The sequence below is a fragment of the Haliaeetus leucocephalus genome, unplaced genomic scaffold (assembly GCF_000737465.1).
Source record: "Haliaeetus leucocephalus isolate CR32 unplaced genomic scaffold, Haliaeetus_leucocephalus-4.0 Scaffold196, whole genome shotgun sequence".
NCBI lineage: Eukaryota > Metazoa > Chordata > Aves > Accipitriformes > Accipitridae > Haliaeetus > Haliaeetus leucocephalus.
Window position 1 is genome coordinate 632329 of NW_010972632.1, and position 9472 is coordinate 641800.

Consider the following 9472-nt stretch of genomic DNA (forward strand, 5'->3'; position numbering starts at 1 on the left):
GGCATGCGCGGTGTCGGTTTCGCGCCGAGGTGGCGGGAGGGGGGGAGCGGGGCGCGGGGCGGCGCCTTCCTCCGCCCCCCCGCGTGTGGAAGGATCCCTGCGGCGGCCGCTGCGGGTCACGGGTAGGTCTGGCGTGGGGCAGGGCACGGCTGGGGCGCTCCGCTGAGCTCCGAAGGCGCGGAGAGCTGGGCAACGCCAGGCAGTCGTCCGACTGCGTTCTGTCTCGTGCGTCGGCGAGGTGAGGTGAGGCGAGGCGGAGACGCCTCCTGCACCGCACCTGCCGGGTGTTTGGGTGGGACAGCCCTGCGTCTGGCGCCTCGAAAGCGTCTCCTTACGCTCTGTTCCAACTGGGGATGGCGCGGCCTGGGCGGCGCTGTATGCGGCCGGTGGGTAGCCTCGCAAATACGGCGGGCGTGGATGTGGAGCGTTGCAGCGGATGGGCTGTAGAAGCAACAAGGAGAAGACTGTTTTTCTTGTTATTGCGCTCAAAAGCGCGCTGATGAACTTAAGATTGAAGTTTCTGAAGCATATGGGCATGCTAATTTGCTAGAAAGGAGGGTGTTTCAGTGGAAGAAAAAAAAAGGCCTAGCTATGCCTGTTTATGATACATGTGATGTCATCAGCAAACAGGACCGGAGCGGCTACTCCAGGTTGTCGTGGAGGCCCACATCAAACAAAATGGCAAAAGTTAACAGTTTAATTAAGTAGTATATTCACGTAAAGAAGGTACATTTGAACTTCCAGTTTTGTTTGAGCTTCAGCGTTTAAAATACTGAAACTGTATTCATGGTTAAGCGTTTCACATTTTAGTTCTGACGTGACATTGGGGCCTGTTAGAGGTGTAGTGTTGTCCTCAAGCAGTTTTTTTGTTTAACAGGTGTATATCCTTCTTATTAGATTTCCTAGTCTTTGACAGATACCCAGTGGAAATGCCTACGTTAGAATATTTTGTTGCATAATAGTAATCTTGAAATAAATCTATGTATTGTAATGTCAGTGTGACCCTTAACACAGACAGACTTGTTGGATGGCAAAATTGGATGGAATTGTTGATGGAGAAATATTCCCTTAAAATAAAGGGGCGAACAGCTCAACTCTTCTAGGCAACAGTCAATGAGCTTAAAACTGCAGCCTTCATGCAGTCACAGAAAAATAACACTTGTGCATCTAGACAGCTTATTTAACATGCGAGTTGGCGGAAATAAATAAATACGTTTGGTCAGTATCCCAGATTATACAAACAAATACAATATTATTATGAATAAATTTATTGAAATTTGCGTCTGCAAGATCAGGATATTCTACACGCATGCTATTTGGCTCTCTTTTCTAAGTTAAAATGTATTTTGGGCCATTATCTGTTATGCCAGTTTGATCTATTTACAATTATTGCAGTTATTAATATTTACCTTATATTTGCGTTTTTAAAAATAAAAATGTGAAGAATGTGCTCAATTTCTGCTTAAATCTGAAATTAATATGTTAAATATGAACTCTGTACACAAACAGCAGATGTCAGTGTAAGAAACTAGTATGTTTTTCTGATTAGGTACTGGTTTGTGCAGTCCTACAGGAAGGTATGAAGGAGAGTATTACCTCGAATATTAAGAATTCTTTGGAGGGGAAAAAACCAAACACAAAAAACACTGCTATTTGATATGTGATCTTGGGTAGGTAACTTCTCAGTTTACAGAGCTCTGAAATGGGGCTAATGGTAGTTGTCAGGCCCATCATAAAATGAATTCACTAATGATTGCATGAGGACTTGTGCAATTCATGAATCATGGCAATTACACCCACTATTTATTCCTCAAGTTTGGCAGTTACCTTATTGTTTTGTATGACCCAGAAATATCAAATCAAGCTCCTATGTACGTATAATCCAGACAGGAATTGTACTAATAATTTTGGATAGGAATACATCTTTTCGATAAATGCTAAATAATTAAAATACAGAAAAACTTTTTTTTGTCACTGTTTATAAGTAGCTGCTCATTGTGTGTTCTTTTTAAAAGAATTCTCAAGAGATCTTTGTGGTCTCATTGTTATGCTCTTAGTTTAGTAGACTTACTACGTTGCTTGGAGTAAAAGGCTTTTTATCAGTTGCAACCTTGCTACCAGGTGTAGCAGTGCTGAACTGATGCTTCCTGTGATAATGTGGAACAGTGTTGTATTTTGCTGTATGAGTTAATTTAACAAGACTATCTTGAATGTTGTGTAGGCTTGAAACTCATAACAGAATTGATTCATAGGATACGATAATTATATACATCAATTGAAACACTCATTTTGATGATCTTATTGAGGGACCTCTTAATTCTCATTTCCTGTCCATTACAAAGTCTGTTTTCAAGAAGATGCTAATCCCAACAGATACACATACATGGCACACTCTGCTGTATTTGCTCATACCTCTTGCTTTAGCTTGTATTGTTATGCCCATTTTGCATATTTAGAAGATCAACATTAACTGTAGTGTGTTAGTTTTCCTGTAAAAGCTCCTTCAGGAAACGTGGTATAACATAGACGTACGCTTTCCTCCTAGCATGGGAAGTGATCTTGCTAGCCAAGAGACTGAACAATCTATGAGTAAAAATAGTTTAATTTTAAATACTGATTTTACCGAATCTGTTGCAAACAAAAACAGTTTACATGTTAAACAATTTTAAAAATCCTATTTTAGTAACTGATTCCTAATTAGTAACTAAATCCTCATTTTCATTGTGTTCATGATTTTGGGGAAAAGGCATTTTTTTCTGTTACAAACAGACAATATTTCCACAATGAAAAGTAGCTGACTAAACCAGATACTCTATTTTCCTTCCAAAACAAGAAAAAAAAATCAAATTTCTCCCCATCTAGATACTTTTAATAGTATAATCGTTAATTAGGCTTATCTGGGCCTATTGTCAGAAGTTATATTTATGCCTAAAATCTCATGGTTATTCATTAAATGTAGATAGTAAGGCCAAAAGATACTTTACTAGTATGTTGCTCTTACTTAAATAGTTTGCAAGGTGAATGCATTTTTTCCATTTGCTCTCCACCTGGTGTTTTTCTATATCGTGGCCTAGTTATATGTTTATATTATGAATTTATTTTGGAAATTACTGCAGTGACACAGATGTACGTCACAGTTTTCATAAGAGATATTAGATGAGGAAAATAAGTTGCAAGATATAAAACTATTACGATATGTGAACATAGAGGTTTTGGTGGGTTTTTTTTTTCCTCTGCAATATATTTTTATGTAATATTTCTCTTAAATGCAGCGAAATCTAAGATTGTTAATATTTTTCAGTTTAATCTGTGGCTGGACTCTTCTCTTTAGTATGTGACGTTACTTTGAGAAATTCACCTACACATACAAAACAATTGGGATCTCATAAACTGGCCAACACAAATGATGTTTTCATGAAGTATACTTGTAATTCTGGTATTTCAGTTATACTCATTGAACTATATGCTGTACTGTATGAAAAAACACTCCCGTGTTTCCACCATACTGGAAGAAACTGTTCATCAAGCAGCCCTGACTTATCCAAATACAGAATGGAGAGTAAGGTAGGGCTGTTGTGTGGGGGCAACAAAAAACTTGGTGGTTTTTTTGACAGCTCATTAAGAAGCAGATAGAAAGTTAGGTTGTTCTCTGAAATGGTCTCTGTAATCAGCTGCTCTTGTTGGTCAGTTAAAGAATGTCTTGATCTCTGAATAAAGTTTAGGTATGGATTGGGTAATACTTCATATTTAAAATTCTTGTAGCTCAGTTTTGGTTTGGATTTTAAAGCCTAGCGACTGATCCCAAAGAAGGTAACTGTGAAGTCTTCCATCTTTCAGATTTTCAGTCAGGAGTATCTGGAGCATAGATTTTTGTCAGCCTTTGAGTTCTGGTTATCTTTTTAAAAGCAAAGTTTTGGATTATGTGGGATCTTAATTTTCATTTGTTTGAAGAGATTTTGTGTATCATTTGTAGTATGTTTACGTATCTTACCTTTTTTGTTTGTGTAGGGTTTTTTGTTACTTCCCCCTCCCTCCCAGCTCCATTTCTGTAGCAGTGGGTGTCAGACGATCCTTGAGCTCATATGTAGAATGTTTAAGTCTCTGGAAGCATCTGATCATTAAAGTTCATTATTAGCCTACAGATCAGACTATAAAAGTGAGTGTGATCAATTTTGGAGATACAAAGTACTGATACTAGTTATCCAGAAACTGGATCTGCAGAATGTGTTTAGTTTTTGGGTTTTTTTTTTAGAATGGTAAAGATTGAACAAACCCAATACATTCTCTAGCTTTTCAGGGTGTAAACAATTGAATGGTGATTCAGAAATGGGAGTCTGTTTTGTTTGGTTGGGCTTTTTTTGTCTTCTACTTCAGTTGCATATTCTGGTTTTAGTTAATGTTCTAGTACTTATCTCTGTTCTATCTTGACTGTGTGCATATATATGTGCAAAAAAACATCACAAAGTTGAGAGTAGAATTTAATCTACACTTGAGTTTTATGTGGCTTTGTGTTTTATGTTTTCATTTGAGGCTGTGTTAGTATTAAACAAAAACCGGAATGCTGTTAGTGAAAAATAAATGCCTACATGAACTTTAAAAAACGCATAAATAGGGTTATTAAATGGCACTTAGGAATTCCACTAATAAGACAAATGTGTTTAACAAATATAAATGATCTTTTTTTGCTTAAGCAGAAAATTGCAAAACAGGTATGTGACAAAAATGTTTAATTGTGCCACAGCCCTACAAGTTTTAACAGAAACCTGCTCAGTTCTAGTATAGTAGTCCAATTTTATGTGATAATTGTTTGTCAGATGTTCTATCCTTAGTAGTTCTTGAAAGACATGTTGGTTTTCAGGAATTTGACAGAGTGGTAAGTATCAAAGATAATTAATTCCTAGAAATTTTGTGAAAACAAGCAGCTGGGGTGAGGAGAGGCTACCATTGTCCCCAGCAAGGGACTTGGCAGTTACACATTGTTTTGGGGGGATAACTTGCTGTCAGTTAGGACATAGGTATTGCTTGTCAAAGCAGTATGGAGGCTGTCCCATCAACATGCAGCTTCAAACTAGATGTGTATGTGTACTTGCTTGTCCAGCATGGTAAGGCACCAATGATAACCTGAGGTTACTCTGATGAAAAGTAGCAAGACGGTGTTTATAAATGTGCCGGAAATGTGGTTTCATTAGTTGTGTTGCTCACTGATTATCTTCAATACCACTGATGTTTACTTTTTAAAATGGCCAGTGTGTTTAAGAGCAAGTCTGTCTCTCCCCATTCTTTCCCCCGCCTTTTTTTTTTTTTTTTTTTTTTTTTTTTTAATGATTCCTTGGTGGTGTAGCTGAAGACATAATGGTAACTATGTGGTATTAAATAAATGCCTGATCCTCCATTCTATGTCAGCTTCCATCATATCACTGTGAAGGAATTCAGAACACTATGTATAAGTATGTATATTGTATAAATGCCCTTTATGTTCCTTTGGGATTTATGAGTAACTTAGAAAAAACAAACAAAAAAACCAAACAAATAAAAAACCACCAACACAACAACAACAAAAAAACCTGTGCCCTCTAAGATGTTTTCTTTTGAGCTGTACATGTTATAAATAACTAAAAACTGTACTCATGAGTTACCAGCTCTTATTTCTTCCGGGAATGAACAACAAATCATGTGAGATCTTAGTAAATTAGATGGCTGTGTACAAAGCACTTTTTTTAATAATTTATTTTCCAAGATATTTAGGTAAACTAGTAGATCTTGTTTGCTGTGTGCAACTTGGATATTTTTAATACAGGAAAAACGTTCTTCTCTTCTAGATCCAATTTCTGAAAATGCTCTTTAAGTAAATTCACATACTCAAAGCACAGGTTTTATGAATGATACGACTGTGGATGTGTCAGCTAGCTGTTAAAATAACCTGTATATTTGCTCTGTTATTTTGTGCTATCCTAAGCGTTATCCTCCATTTCACAATAGTGTAAAGAAATGTTATGGTAAAAAAACCCAACAACCTGATGCGAAAGAAAGTTCCTTATACCTTTGCCTCCAACTTACTGCAGTTTCCAGAAGGTCATTTAAAATAGTTGTTGCATTTTAATTTTTTTTAGTCTTTCAAAATCTGTTTGGTAGCAAACTAGCACATAAACATACATGCTTGCTGATTTCAGTCAATACACTGAAAATTTATTTCATTGGTCCTACCATCAAGTGGCTTGGAATTATGGGAAGACCTCAAATGTTGTGCAGACTTTGACTTTCTGCACTCTAGTGTTCCTTGTCTCATGATCATCATGGACTCCTTCTTTTCCCTAGTAGTTTAAGTAGTTTTTTTATCTGTGAAGTTCTTGCAGTGCTGAGTGAGAGTTGAGATGTTTCTTGAAGTCAGCCTGCTGGCCTGTGTAACTACAGGAATAGAGGAGGGTTTCAGTAGATGGTCTATTGAGACTTCAATTGAGAGGCATACAAACAGTAGTAGTCTCTCATTTCATCAGTGTAAGAACTGTTTTGTCCACTTGATGTTAACTACCATACAAAACCCCATCAAAACAGAAAAGAACAACAAAAGAAGAGGATAAATGAGAAAAGTAGATGAGATGTGGTTTGTACACAAGGAAATGGGGATGATATGTAGCAGACTGGTTTCTAAGCGTATAATTTAAGGAAAAGAAATTATTTATGCTTTAGCTGCTTTTTTACTGCCCTTGTAATGTGAAATGATATAAAACCCTGTCTGAAAGTCCAGAATTTTCTGCCTCCCCTTGATTCTTCAGCGTAGGAGCCCTAGTATAAAGTCTGACTCTATGTAATGATATTTAAGAGGTGAGGGGGGGATGGTGTTATAGAGGGCAACGATTAGAGAAATGACAGGGTACCATTCTCTTGAGTTTCTTGTTTGATGTTATGAGACAGTTGGAAAATGGAAGCTCTTTTTTAAAATTTAACTTACGACTAGAATAATTGAACTTGCTGAGATGATACTGCATTGTGTTGGCATGTCATCAGCAGAAGGTAGAGTTAAGGTTGTTTTGAGTTTTCATTACATATTTAAGAGAAAACTAAACATAATGGGCTAAGTTTAAATTCCATTCTGAATCTTTTTTTAAATGCCTGATTTTCTTACTTATTTTTTATTTTTAGAGAACCTGTATAGATGCCACCCGAAGTAGCAATAAGAATTTGTAGTCCCTCGCTAGTACAGGAATTCCACGCTAGTGTAGGTTCACTTTAATGTTTACAAAGCATTCTCAGATGAGTTATTTCACTCCTAATTTTGTGTTTAATTAAGCATCGGGTTTTATTTTAAAATTAGTTTGTTAATATTTTTAACATATTAACACACCTGTGTATGTTAACCAAAGTATATTGAAGTGAACTCTTGAGTAAATACATGTGGTTTTTTACCATTTAGCTAGATTTTTTGCAACTAGGTGTCTGCATTAGCATATCAGTACCTCTGCACGTTCATGAAGCTTTCTGACAAGATAAGATGATTGATTGCAGCAACTTGAGTGTGACATGGGTTCTGTTTTCTCTGGCTCAGTGAAAGTGTTCTCTGAAATTTTTCTGCCAGGTAGTTATGCCTATTCAAACCTATTGAAGTCACTGAGTTTCCATATATCAAGCTCCAAGACCAAATGTCAGAGAATGCAGTGTTGTACAAGTGCAGGTCTTGGGTTCTGGATTAGAACCTGCCTAGGTTTTTGTTGAACTTCCAGGACTGGAGGTCAGAATTCATCTTTTGCTGTAGGAATTTTGTAGGCGAGCTAAACATAGAATTCTCTTCTATTTAAGACATTGCTACTGTGGAAATCAAAATGTATGTATATTTGTCATACAAATGAAATCCAAAGTTTGAATTTTGAAATATTGCAAGTTGTTGTAAATCTCTGTAAGCTGAAGGTGTTCTATATATGAAGTTCAGAGTAAGCAACATGGTGTTATGACTGGCTAGTAGAAAACGTTTCTTTTGAATTTGTTGTAAACTTGATTTTTGATTTAGTAATAGGTCTTTTTGAAGAAAAGCTTCAGCGTAGTGGGTACTTTTAAATTAATTGTAATGAAGTTGTTCTCCAGTCTTCACAAACTTGGTTTTGAGAGGCTTGTCTTTTGGGCATTTGAATTTCAAGCATATTTTAATTTAGTCCTCTGAATCTGTGCAGCATTATCAAATACAATAATAGTCAATGTAGCTGTTTACATGTGTGGCATGTGCTTTTTCTTGCATTGCAAATCATGCTTTTCCTTTTGTCATTATTCACTAGATGGTGCATTTCAACATTTTTTAAGTTTGAAATACTGACTGTGGTGGTGATGAGTGCATCAGACAGCTACTGCTGGCATGATTAATCAGTCCTGAAATAACCAGCTACAGCTGGCAACAGACATGCACAGTTACATAAGTTAAGACATTTTCATAAAAGCAGTAGATGGAGGGCATGTTCTTGCATTTGCGGAGGGGGCACTTACTGTGTTGGGCTCATTTTGGATCACAAAGACTATTTTTTGGTAGATAGTAATAATTTAACATTAATTTCCTTCAGGATTGCCCATGTGCTCTTGCAGTTATTTTGTTTTAAAATAGCCCTATTTGGATTTTGTAGAAGAGGTGTACATGATGAAGTGAGGCAGATATAGAGGAGTTCCCTCCAGAACTGATCCACTCTTGCCTTGACAAGAGTGTGTGATGGGCGTTAATGAACAGACGTTAGAGAGGAACCTCTATTCTATTTAGTTCTGCTTGTGTTAAAATTGTGTATCTGCTTGACAGCCCCTCTGTGGCCCCATAGGTTCCCAAACCAGTTTGTTAGGAACAAACTACTTATTGTTACAAGAAGATTCCAGCAAAATTGCTGAAGGGATTCTAGATATGTCTCTTCTTTGAAAAACTTAGATGACGTACTGCATCATTCATAAGGGATGAGATACTTGATTTCTGTGGGCACTGAAGTTCTGGAGTGTTCTTGGGGTTTTTGCTAGCTTCCTTATTTATAAAGTGAACTTCCTCCCCCCCCCCCCCCCCCCCAAGTAAAACTGTTTTATTGGGCAACTAATATTACACAATAGTTCAAAATAGGTGCTGCTGTAAAAAGGTATAGATCAGTTTCTTAAGCTTTTTAAGGTTTGTGGTGGGGCTTTTTTGTTTTTTTTTTTTTTTTAAAGAGTGAGATGAGCCTGCTCTTGAAAAGTATTCCCTAATGTATGTCAGTTCTATGCATGATCTGGCTCTGTATCTGTGGCTGTTAATATGTGACATGGATTCTGAACTGCCTGGAGTCAGGAGGGATTTGAAGTATGTGATTCAAATCCTGGATCACAGACCTAGCAGGGCTGCCTCTCGGTGGTTTTTGGTTTATTTTAGTTTTCTCTTTACCAGTGGTGTTCTGAGTAGCTGCAATGTTGCAGCCGTGCATTAACCATTTCCTGCCTGTCAAAGAAACCATTCCTCTGCCCCCCCCCGTGCCCCCCCCCC

At 37.3% G+C, this 9472-nt stretch overlaps 1 protein-coding gene across 2 annotated transcripts in view; it reads left to right on the top strand.

The window, feature by feature from the left end:
• ATF7IP (activating transcription factor 7 interacting protein) overlaps nt 1–9472 on the top strand; it is a 112212-nt gene that overhangs the window by 286 nt on the left and 102454 nt on the right. The window contains exon 1 of one of the 2 annotated variants that reach the window (XM_010565847.1): nt 39–122. The exons of the other annotated variant lie outside the window; for it this stretch is intronic. The gene's annotated coding sequence lies outside the window, so the exon portion shown is untranslated. Of the gene's footprint in view, nt 1–38; nt 123–9472 lie in introns of those variants that run through there. 2 annotated transcript variants of the gene reach the window in all.